The 13,416-nt window shown below is 38.7% G+C and overlaps 1 protein-coding gene across 2 annotated transcripts in view; it reads left to right on the plus strand.

Annotated features, from left to right (window-relative positions):
* Positions 1–13,416, plus strand: part of LOC121387365 (outer dynein arm-docking complex subunit 2-like) — a 75,728-nt gene that overhangs the window by 34,783 nt on the left and 27,529 nt on the right. The gene's annotated exons all lie outside the window — the stretch shown is intronic.

Consider the following 13,416-nt stretch of genomic DNA (forward strand, 5'->3'; position numbering starts at 1 on the left):
ATGAACACTAAGTTTAGTTAAAGGGACAGACCCTAGTTTCAACCCGTTAAAATGAACACTAAGTTTAGTTAAAGGGACAGACCGTAGTTTCAACCCGTTAAAATGAACACTAAGTTTAGTTAAAGGGACAGACCCTAGTTCAACCCGTTAAAATTAACACTAAGTTTAGTTAAAGGGACAGACCCTAGTTCAACCCGTTAAAATTAACACTAAGTTTAGTTAAAGGGACAGACCCTAGTTCAACCCGTTAAAATTAACACTAAGTTTAGTTAAAGGGACAGACCGTAGTTTCAACCCGTTAAATTGAACACTAAGTTTAGTTAAAGGGACAGACCGTAGTTTCAACCCGTTAAATTGAACACTAAGTTTAGTTAAAGGGACAGACCGTAGTTTCAACCCGTTAAAATGAACACTAAGTTTAGTTAAAGGGACAGACCCTAGTTCAACCCGTTAAAATGAACACTAAGTTTAGTTAAAGGGACAGACCCTAGTTCAACCCGTTAAAATGAACACTAAGTTTAGTTAAAGGGACAGACCGTAGTTTCAACCCGTTAAAATGAACACTAAGTTTAGTTAAAGGGACAGACCGTAGTTTCAACCCGTTAAATTGAACACTAAGTTTAGTTAAAGGGACAGACCGTAGTTTCAACCCGTTAAAATGAACACTAAGTTTAGTTAAAGGGACAGACCCTAGTTCAACCCGTTAAAATGAACACTAAGTTTAGTTAAAGGGACAGACCCTAGTTCAACCCGTTAAAATGAACACTAAGTTTAGTTAAAGGGACAGACCGTAGTTTCAACCCGTTAAAATGAACACTAAGTTTAGTTAAAGGGACAGACCGTAGTTTCAACCCGTTAAAATGAACACTAAGTTTAGTTAAAGGGACAGACCCTAGTTCAACCCGTTAAAATGAACACTAAGTTTAGTTAATCTGCAAACCTGTAACACATTTGGATAAAGTTACAATTGAGTGCAACATGAGTCTGTGACTTTGAAATGGTAAAATACCCACTAAAAATAGACTAAAACTCGACTCCATAACTGTTACTTCTCAGATGCACGTGCATTTTTAAAAATATGAGAAATGCATTTTGTGATATTAAAAACACCAGGATGACCAAAAACATTTCAAATGTACAGAAATTAATATCTAAAGAATAAAATCTAAGTAAAGTATGATTTAAGTTATCAAAAACAGTTATAATAGTAAAAAATATGCGTTAGTGTTTAAAAACTAGGGTATGTCCCTTTAATTATGTCGTGACAAGAAGCACAAACAATACACAGACACCGATATTCCAAACAAAAAACATAATTAATCAGTACCTGTAATTTCAGTGATTGAAAAAGGCAGTTGGTAGGAAACACTTTACCACGGCGACAAATTCATGCCACGTCTCTTTTAACTCGCGTGCAAGTGTGATTTAGCTCAGTGGTTAGAACATTGGTCTTGGTTGAGATTGTTCCTCGATGGATCAGTTGGTATGCCTATCTGTTGTGACCGGTGCTCATGCAGTCACACGTTTTGTAACAAAGGTTAGGCTACATGCTCTCCTGTATGTTGGGAAGGGCTTAGAAAGATTCCTGCCTCATAGATGTGGTAGGAGCAGTTTACGTGCTTGGCAAAGAGGCGTATGGTGGGTCATGTGTTTGTGTTCGATCCAAAGTGGAAGACCTATATATTAGTTAAATTTTGTCTTCCATTGTAACTGGTGCCTCATGACTTGTATATCAATGGTGGTGTATGTGGTGTTTTGCTGATACGCCATTCAATTGCAAAAATCTTTTACGTGTAAATCACTAAAGCTTGATGCGTGGTCGGTCTGGGATCGATCCGTCAGTGGAAGCATTGGGCTATTTCTCGCTCCAGCCAGTGCACCACAACTGGTATAACAAAGGCCGTGGTATGTACTATCTTGTCTGTGGGATGGTGTATATAAAAGATCTCTTGCTGTTAATCGAAAAGAATAGCCCATGAAGTGGCGACAGCAAGTTTCCTCACTCAATATCTGTGTGGTCCTTAAGCATATGTCTGACGCAATATAACCGTAACTAAAATGTGTTGAGTGAGTCATTAAATAAAATATTTCCTTCCTTCCTTAATAATACCCCTCCCACAGATTACAGAATCTTGATCTATGCCTGCCATGCCCTGCATTTTAAACATCCTCACTGTTGCCACGGTACTAAAATTCTTCAAATATCAATGCCAGTGTTTATTTGTATTGTTGATGCATTGCCTATCAATTGTTGAACACGTATCAGATGCAATGCATACTCCAACGCATTGTTATTGAAATGAAATCCACTACAGTGTAACAGCCGAAATATGTCAATAATTTAATAATAGCATACAACATCATTGGAGTTTGCATACTACACACGTGTTGCAAGATCGACAGTCAAATTAATTTTTAAGTGTTATAAACACAGTTTGAATATTGGATTTTTTTTGCTGGTCTGTTGAATTCATTGGTAATTAGCCCTCACCTGATGTGTGGTCAGACTAGGATCGATCTCCGTCGGTGGCCCCATTGGGCTATTTCTAGTTCCAGCTAGTACACCATGACTGGTATATCAAAGGCCATGGTATGTGCTATCCTGTCTTTGGGATGGTGCATCTAAAAGATCCTTTGCTACTAATGAAAAACACATTTAGCGGGTTTCCTTTCTAAGACTATGTCAGAATTTCGAAATGTTTGACAATGTATTCCAGTGGTAAAAATGAGATGTTAGTCAGTTAGAAAGAAATAAAGAAAGAAGAGTTTTATTTTAATGACGCCCTCACTCAGCACATTTTCTGTTTAGGGTTATACGACATCAGACATATGGTTAAGGACCACACAGATATCCTAGACCGACCGCACACTGAGCAAACACTTTACCACTGGGCTATGTCCTGCCCGTTGCCTTTCACTACAATAACCTACATGGAAGCAAAAGTAAAGTTTGGTTTATTTAACGACACCACTAGAGCACATTGATTTTTTTTATCTTATCATCAGCTATTGGATGTCAAACATATGGTCATTTTGACACTGGGTTTTGTTTAGAGGAAACCCACTGTCGCCACATAGGCTACTTTTTTACGACAGGCAGCAAGGGATCTTTTATTTGCGCTTCCCACAGGCAGGATAGCACAAACCATGGAATTTGTTGAACCAGTTATGGATCACTGTTCAGTGCAAGTGGTTTACACCTACCCATTGAGCCTTGCGGAGCACTCACTCAGGGTTTGGAGTCGGTATCTGGATTAAAAATCCCATGCCTCGACTGGGATCCGAACTCAGTATCTACCAGCCTGTAGACCGATGGCCTAACAATGCCGCCACCGAGGCCGGTCTTCAGTTAGAGTACAATAACCTATATGGAAGCAGTACATGGGTTTCATCTCTCATGACCTGGACCAATGAAAAGCAGTATGTTTCAGAATGTGTGGTTTAAGGGGAGCTCCCTATCATTCATTTGAACTTATTTCCATGCTTATATCCAATTAAGGTTCAAACACGCTGTCCTGGGCACACACCTCAGCTATCTGGGCTGTCTGTCCAGGACAGTGAGTTAAGGGTCGGTTTGTTAGTGGTTAGAGAGAGAGAAGAGGGTGTATAAGGTGGAACCCTGTACTTACCAGCCTTATGTCCGATGGCTTAACCCCTCACTTCCTTGAGACTAGTTCAAGAGGGGTAATGTTTACCTCCCCTTAGCATGTGAATTAAAACAAAAATTAGTAATAAAAGAAAGAAGGAAATGTTTTATTTAATGACACACTCAACACATTTATTTAGTTATATGGCGTCAAACATTTTGTTAAGGACCACACAGATATTGAGAGGAAACCCGCTGTCGCCACTTATGGGCTACTCTTTTCGATTAGTAGCAAGGGATCTTTTATATACACTATACCATAGACAGGATAGCACATTCCACGGCCTTTGATATACCAGTCGTGGTGCACTGGCTGTCCAGAGCGAGAAATAGTCCAATGGGTCCACTGATGGGGATCGATCCTAGACCAACCGTGCATTAAGCGAACGCTTACCATTTGGCTACATCTCACCCCCACTTACAAAAGGATTAAATATACACACTCAGTATGGTAATACTTAAAATTAATTCAGTGGAACAATTAAACACTACCTCAGTTGTTTTTGATGTCTATATGTCTAAAAACAATCCACTTTTTTTAAAAGTAAAGTATATATTGTTTAATGACACCACTAGAGCACATTGATTAACTAATCATCGGCTAGAAGGATGTCAAACATTTGGTCATTTTGACACATAATCAGAAAAAACCCGCTACATTTTTCCTTATGCAGCAAGGGATCTTTTAAAAAACACAAAAAACCCCACCCTAATGTTAAAAGTTAAAAGTTATCCGATAAATGCAGATTTACCGTAAATATTTTATTTCATATCGATCTGTTTTCTTGCTATGGTTATTGTGTTTATATACCAAAGCAGTAACATCATCACATAATGGTTGTAGTAATAAAAAAACATATTTCACGCCCATGTAAAAATATGGCTCAAAGGATTGCAGTACAAATGATTGCACAATCTGTAGATTCGGTTTCAGCGGTGTTCAGTCATGGTTTGAGTCCTATGAAACACATATTGTTCTGTCCACCAGCCAGTAAAATATTGATGTGTATTCCACTATCAGACCACAACCACACAGTGCTGTAGCCTGAAAGTAGTCCCGGCACAGGTAGATTAATGTATAATGAATATATATACGCCTGGTTGGCTGGTTAATATTTTTCTGTATTAATAGGCTGACTACCGTATTTGATCATGGGTCCCGTGAACCATCCACCCCCCACTCATTGGAAGTTCCCTTTTTAAGGATGGTTTTTTTTGTGGGTTTTTTAATTCATCATACAACACTTGGTATCTGGGCATCTTATTTTAAAATGTTATAAGTAAAATATCCCTGAACCCCTGTACAGATCTCACTAACATTGGGAACTAATTGATCTTTACCTATCTACCTTCTTCCCTCCCTCTCTCTCTCTCTCTCTCTCTCTCTCTCTCTCTCTCTCTCTCTCTCTCTCTCTCTCTCTCTCTCTCTCTCTCTCTCTCTCTCTCTCTGTGTCTCCCTCTCCCTGCCTCCCCTCCCTCTCTCTCTCTCTCTCTCTCTCTCTCTCTCTCTCTCTCTATCTAGATCTGTACTAAATGCTCATAGTTCAAACTGTGCTAAGGTGTCAGTTAAACAAACATTCCTTTCATTTCTACCCTTCTGTAAAGCCCTAGCAGTCTGAATTGTACACCCACCATGTGGTAAATATTTCTCCAATCGCCACCCACATCCCTCCTCCTCCCCCTCCCCATCGTATGATTTAGTTGTATCAACTCTGTATGACCCTTAATTAGGTTTACTATAGTAAATGTGCATGGGTACGAAGGCTTCAGTTTTGCTATAGTTTTAACACTGTGACATGCTGTCAACATATTACCATGGAGATAATCAATAAAAATGTGCTGTGATCAAGGTATAGAGACTATCCATAGACTTAAGTTCGTTAAAAGGCTTTTGTTATCGGCAGGTTTTCGTTTTAAAATAATCCCACGCACAATAGTTTGTAAGAAGTGTAATGTATATGTGCCTACATGTACATTATTGGTAGTTTTAGAAAGGGAGAAAGGGATTATAATAAAAAATAAAACGAGCCTCAATAAAGTGTTCAATTTGTCTTGGGTTTTTGTTGGGCCTTTTTTTTTTCTTTTTTTTTGGAGGGTAGGGGTGGTAATTGACACAGCAACTAATATTGTATTTTCTTTAAAACAACCCTCTTGCTTAAATAATATTAAATTTAAAAAAAAAACAGAGAGAGAGAGAGAGAGACAGAGAGAGAGAGAGAGAGCATGGGAGAGAGAGAGAGAACAGAGAGAGCAGGGGGAGAGGGAGGGAGAAGAGAGACAGAGAGAGACAGACACACACACACACACACACACACACACACACAGACCGACAGACACACACACACACACATACAAACGCACAGAGAGACAGAGACAGACAGACTCCAGCTGACCTGTCAATCCAGTGATGTTTAGCAGTTTGTTAACTTACAGGTTGATTGTACCCACATGAATACACATCAATAGAAATCAGCAGAAGAAATATATGACCTGAGAAATTAACATTAATAGGTACAAGCTGGAATGGGCTAGGGATTATATCAAGATCTGTGTGATGCATCGAGTCAAGTTTTGCATCTCAGATCAGTGGTGGTGCCATGTGAGTTGGTGTTACCGGCCTCAGTGGTGACGTGGTTAAGCCATCGGACATAAGGCTGGTAGGTACACGGTTCGCAAACCGGTACCGGCTCCCACCCAGAGCGAGTTTTAACGACTCAGTGGGTAGGTGTAAGGCCACTACACCCTCTTATTTCTCACTAACCACTAACAATTAACAACTAACAACTAACCCATTATCCTGGACAGACAGACAGCCCCAGATAGTTGAGGTGTGTGCCCAGGAGAGCATGCTTGAACCTTAATTGGCTATAAGCACAGAATTAAGTTTTAAGAAAGAAAAATCAGCTAGGGATTATCACAGTCTGCATGATGCACTGAGTCAAGTTTTGTGTCTGGATCAGTGGTGTTGCCATGGTTTCTAATGACTGGGGCAGGTGGGTGGCATGTGAGTTGGTGTTGTGCCCCCACCCCCACCTGTTAGCATTTCTATTAATGAAAATTAGGTAACATTAATCCTTGTGGAAATCTCAGCAAGTTATATTTATACAATTAGTGATTCTTTTTATCGACATTTTGGTTTCTGAAAGATTGTACTACATGTAATTGCTGGTAGATTTTAGTAAACTGCTAATTTAAATATCTTGAAATATTTTATTCTAATAATTAATGAAACTCAGGGTGTTTGGTGGTAAACAAATCTAATAGCCAGATATATTTTATCTTACATGTATATTCCTTAATATCTAAAATCAGTGTGTTTGATGGTAAAAAAAAGCAGAAAATAATTTTCTCTTCCTAATAAATGACTAAAGTGATGGTTAAAAAAACAGAGTAAAATCAATATCGTAGCCAGAAATATTTTTTTCTGCCTAATAACTAAGATCAGTGTGTTTTATGATAAAAAAGAATAAAATCTAATAGCCAGAAAAAAATTGTATTCTTCCTTAAGAACTAAAGTCAGTATGCTTGATGGTAAAAAATATGCTGGTACTGTCGGAATTGTTTGACTCTATAATCCGTCCCACAGGGAACGCATTTTTTCATACTATGAAATTTACTACAAGTTATTTATTTCTAAGCTCATTGATTTGCAAATTGCACACAAAAATAGTATTTGGGGGTTATTTCCAAAAAACTTTTACTTTTTTTGTAACATCAAAACAAAAGTGAAATTAATGGCAAAAAAAACTTATTTATAGAAAGATGAGAATGACGGGACTCCTTGAATTTCTTGGCATGTGATAATTGAATCCCATGGTAACCAGCACATCTGTTGTTAAAGTAACTGACTTCTTTGCCTGGGGCCTCCTGACATCAACTTGAGAGCATGTACATGTGTGTGATTATCTGTGACCATGCAGTAGTCCACTCCAAACTGTACACAGCATGCAATTCCAAGGTCTACAGTAACTAGTAACCAGGGGTGGGGCGTAGCCCAGTGGTAAAGCGCATGCCTGATGCGCGGTCAGTCTAGGATCGATCCCCATCGATGGGCCTATTGGGTTATTTCTCATTCCAGCCAGTGCACCACGACTGGTGTATCAAAGGTATGTGCTATCCTGTCTGTGCGATGGTGCATGTAAAAGATCCCTTGCTGCTAATGGAAAAATGTAGCAGGTTTCCTCTCTAAGACTATATATCAGAATTACCAAATGTTTGACATCCAATAGCTGATGATTACTAAATGTGCTCTAGTGGTGTCGTTAAACAAAATAAACTTTAACTTTCAAAATAACAATGTAACAACAAATAGCCTTATATGGAATTTTTTTGTACTGTGCAGGGAACATTTCAAAAATATTATTGGTAGTAACTGTTAATGCAGAGATTAATTTTACTTGTAGAATGCAGGGAATTGCATTTCAGGACATCCAGTTTTCAATATTTTATGAAGGAGCATACCTCCGAAACCCATAGAAACTTTGCTTTGCGCCCGCAATCTCAGTCAGCTTCACGATGTGTACTGGCTTCTGTTGTGCCTGCATTTTGTTGAGTATCGCTTCGTGAATCGCTACACAAGTTTCAGAGATCGATCACGACACACTTTTAAAACATTAAACAGTAATTGCTAATCAGTTTTCAATTGACTAGAAATATTGCTTATAATCAAGATTTTGAAAACAAAATGTTTCGCGCTGTGAGAAAAGTGCATACAAAGGATCTCTTGCTGATAGTGCAAAAATATAGAGGGTTTCTCTGAAGACTATGTGTCACAATTATCAAATGTTTGACATTCAATAGTCAATGATTAATAAATCAATGTGTCATTCTCATTATCTTAATATAAAAAACTTTCCAGTTTCTCCCATGATTTCAATCCGTTTCGATCAACGGCCTCGGTGGCGTCGTGGTAGGCCATCGGTCTACAGGCTGGTAGGTACTGGGTTGAGATCCCAGTCGAGGCATGGGATTTTTAATCCAGATACCGTCTCCAAACCTTGAGTGAGTGCTCCGCAAAGCTCAATGGGTAGGTGTAAACCACTTGCACCGACCAGTGATCCATAACTGGTTCAACAAAGGCCATGGTTTGTGCTATCCTGCCTGTGGGAAGCGCAAATAAAAGATCCCTTGCCGCTAATCGGAAGAGTAGCCCATGTACTGGCGACAGCGGGTTTTCTCTCAAAATCTGTGTGGTCCTTAACCATATGTCTGACGCCATATAACCATAAATAAAATGTGTTGAGTGCATCGTTAAATAAAACATTTCTTTCTTTCTTTCCGTTTCGACCCTTTCTGTCAGTTTCCTCCAACTCTGTCTTTTGAGCTGTCCACACCATCGCCTACCTGTCTCAGTGTCCTCTATAGGTGCAGTCTCTGTGTACTTCCCTGCACCCACCTGGCATCCTCATCCTCTGCCGCTAATAAAGCTGGTCTGACCCATGGCACTAACTAACGTCCGCCGTTAGATGGGAGCATAGTAGGTGGTTACAAGTGCCTCTTAACAATGCCAGAAGTAACTACTGAACACTCTCCAAAGTGGTCCAGACTAAGCCCACAGCTAAAAGTTGATGGGGGATGACAGGTGTGTGGCACGAATAGCCACAAGAGACAAGCACCTGTTGTGGTTGGAGAGACAAGGACTGGGATGTGGAGGTGGACAGCGAAAGAAGTTGAAAGATGGGCAGAGTTGCCAGATCGGGAAGAAATGAGATGGAATTCAAAGGAGTAAAAGGAGAGGGGGCAGTGGGATATACAATAATAATAATAAATAAATAAAAATTAAATCAATGTGCTCTATTGGTGGCGTTAGACAAAACATTCAATTTAAAATACGCGGTATATTTTATGTATTTGCCAGATGCGTGAGGAATAATTTATGCAGAGAGGGTTTAAATTGTGACAAGCAATATTTAAAAAAAATATATTTTGAAAAGAAAATTCTTTATGCAGGGGAAGGAGCGGGGGGCAAAAAAGGACCTCTTTCCTTTTGCGTAAAACAAATATTCAGTATTAAAACAATATTCAGAGGAAAATGTATGATTCAGTTTTATAAGTTAAAGAAGAAATGAATGTTAAATACAAATGAAGCAACATTACGTAGGCTACTGTAGTTCCATAAAAGTGTCCATTAAACTAAGTATAGAATTCTGTCGAATGTTGCACAATAGCTATAACTACAATTCAGTTTGTGACTTAAACAAGAAATGAAAGTAAATGCAAATTTAGACATTTTATGTACTGTAATTCCATAAAAGTGGCCATCAGACTAAACAAGTAACATAACAGTAAAATGTTGTATTATAGCTATAACTTAATTCAAGGGACAATGCAAAACTTTAAAGTATTACATATCCATTGTAATACATTGTAATACATTGGTGAATGTGGCCAATGTACAGTGTACATGTTTAATACCATTGCATAGAAAGGGAGATTGTAAAACCTGGAAATATCTGTCATTTGGTTTTGAATTAGTTGTAGAAGTGCCAAATTCGATCAGTGATATGTATTCATTGCCTGTATTAATGTGAGTTTGTACACGAGAGAGAGAGCGTGTATGTATTTATGTAATATTGATGATATATATTGGTCTAGGTTCAGTTTGTGCTTATAGAACTTTAAATGCATGTCTCGAAACTGAAGGCATATAAACCAGGATGTTGAAGTCTTGAGACTTATTAAAGTCGCAGGTCTATATATTTATTTATATATATATTTATATATATATATATATATATATATATATATATATATATATATATATATATATATATAGATATATTATAAAGTTTATATAAGTGTGGAGACTTTTAAAGTTTTATAAGTGTGGAGACAGATGTGAAATAAACTTCAGTTAGCCAGAATGAAAGTTTTTTAATAATGTACATTCAAACCTGTGTTAGGCTGTCACCTGAAGAAGTGTATATATATATATTTCATACTTCAACCATTCCCCTGGTTTTATGGCACTGGCCCATTCTAATAGACAAAACATTTATGTTGAATTGTTGTTGTGGGGTTGTTGTTTTTTGTTTGTTTGTTTTTGGGGGGGGAAATTTATTTTTGGCATGGAAAGATTCTTTACTTCAACAACATATCCATCACACATTACAACCAGGAAAAAAATTTGGATTATAAAATCAATAACACTCTGTTGATAGTTTGGGTTTTTCTTGTCTCTCTCTCTCCCTCCTCCTCTCACTTTCTCCCTCCCCTCTCTCTCACTCTCCATCATTCTCTTCCTCCCTTCCTCCCCGCTCTCTCTCTGTCACTTTCTCACTATCTCTGTCTCGCTCTCTCTGTCTCTCTCTCTCTGTGTCTCTATCTCTCTCTCACACTCTCGCTCTTTCTCTGTCTGTCTCTCTCTCACACTCACACTCTCACTCTTTCTCTGTCTCTGTCCCTCTGTGTGTGTGTCTGTCTGTCTGTCTGTCTGTCTCTCTCTCTCTCTCTCTCTCTCTCTCTCTCTCTCTCTCTCTCTCTCTCTCTCTCTCTCTCTCTCTCTCTCTCTCTCTCTCTCTCTTTCTCTCTCTCTTTCTCTCAGTATTAAACTCTATCCATATGTTAGACACCAAATGGGCTTATATTTTCATTACTTTTCCTGTTCCACAACTGATAATGCACCTTTAAATTTAGTGATGGTGATGATGTATGGTTGCTTTAATTAAATGGATCTCTCCACGCTGTCCACTGACTATAATTCTGTGTTATTGAATCGGCCTAACAGGTGTTGACTTTGAAATTGCGATAAACACAAGGCATTTTCCATTTGTCATGTGTATAACATTGTAGCATGGCCCTTTGTATTGATTCCGACCACTGGTTATTGGAGACAGAATTCACCTCAGATGTTTACTCATGATAGTCACATTTACAGAATTCATTAAGGGCTGAAATTACAAATGGTCTTCGTCGAAAAACATTTTAGGTGTGTTTAACTCAAGATTGTAAATTCGGACAAAATATGAGGTGTCTGATTGTGTTTATCAGGCTAAGGCACAGAGTGGGTGCGACTGGTGTGTACACACCGCCTCTCCCAAAATTAACAAAGGTCCACATTTTTTTCCTATCAAATTTAGATAACGTTACGTAAACAGAGGGGTTTTGTTTTTTGGTGGTGCCATTGTTGGTCCCAAGGAATTCGTACCTACCCAACACATTAATATTATACTTATTTTATTAAATCACACAGCTAAACCAATTTATCAGTAAATCTGTAAATTTGGCTTTGTTTTATACCGGTATATACTGTTCTCCTCCCAGTAATGTTTTGTAACATTAAGTCCACTTCCTCCTATAAATTACATTATGATCATAAATACATACACACACCCGCACACAATTTCTCTCTTTCTCTTTCTCTCTCTCTCCCTCTCTCTCTCTCTCTCTCTCTCTCTCTCTCTCTCTCTCTCTCTCTCTCTGTCTCTCTCTGTCTGTCTGTCTCTCTCTCTCTCTCCTCTCTCTCTCTCTCTCTCTCTCTCTCTCTCTCTCTCTCTCTCTCTCTCTCTCTCTCTCCTGTCTGTCTCTGCCTCTCTCTCTCTGCCTCTCTCTCTCTCTCTCTTTCTCTCTCTCTCTCTCTGTCTGTCTGTCTGTCTCTGCCTCTCTCTCTCTCTCTCTCTCTGTCTCTGTCTCTGTCTCTGCCTCTCTCTCTCTCTCTCTCTCTCTCTCTCTCTCTCTCTCTCTCTCTCTCTTCTCTCTCTCTCTCTCTCTCTCTCTCTCTCTCTCTCTCTCTCTTGCTCATTATCACATAAGTTGACCAATATTATTACATTTTCTCTTGGTGTTAATGATTGTTTAGTTTCATCATAATACTAGATAGAAAATCATCTGCTAAAGAGCAAAACAGTAATGTCTAGTTGCATTTTACTTCATGAATATGTATGAGACATCATTTTGAAAATGTTACGCAACCCTTGCAACCCCATCCATTCCCCACAATTGCAACCAACAATACCCCTCGCCCCCTGGAGCATTATGTAATTATGGAATACCCCCATGTAACATGGAGACATTTGTGTTTGAACTTTGGATGACAACCACGTTGTACTTTCTACACCAACCCACAAATTTGATTGAACTATAAGAATAGAAAAATTGGGCACAGGTTTTGCCATTTGCATGAATCCCTGTCCTAAAATAAATAGTTAGTAAAAGTCAATGATTATTAGTGCCCTACCAGTCCAACCAGAGGGGACTATAGGTTTCGTCTCTATCCTTCTGTCTGTCTGTCCTTCCGTCATTCCAACATATAGTTTCCTAGATGGTTTTTTCCAACAATACCTTGAGATATTAGGCTGAAATTTTGTGTATAGCTTTATCATGTACTATTACAGATCAAGTTTAACTTTCATGGTAATTTACCCATTTTTTTTCACAGAGTTATGGCCCTTGAACTTAGGAGATACAAACATTTGTTGGGCGCGGTAGGAACATGTTTTCATTTCATTTCAACCGATTTTCATGCTTATATCCAATTAAGGTTCAAGCACGTTATCCTGGGCACACACTTCAGCTATAGTGATGAGCTGTCTGTCCAGGACAGTGGGTTAGTTGTTAATTGTTAGTGGTTAGTGAGAGAGAAGAGGGTGTAGTGGTCTTACCCATTGAGTCGTTAAAACTCGATCTGGGTGGGAGCCGGTACCGGGCTGTGAACCCTGTACCTACTAATCACGACACCACTGAGTTCTGTAGGGAATATGTATTGCTTTAGCAGTACTCTTAGTGTGCGATTTTGGCTTATAAAATGTAAGTGTTATTATATAATTAGGTCT

The sequence above is a fragment of the Gigantopelta aegis genome, chromosome 13 (assembly GCF_016097555.1).
Source record: "Gigantopelta aegis isolate Gae_Host chromosome 13, Gae_host_genome, whole genome shotgun sequence".
NCBI lineage: Eukaryota > Metazoa > Mollusca > Gastropoda > Neomphalida > Peltospiridae > Gigantopelta > Gigantopelta aegis.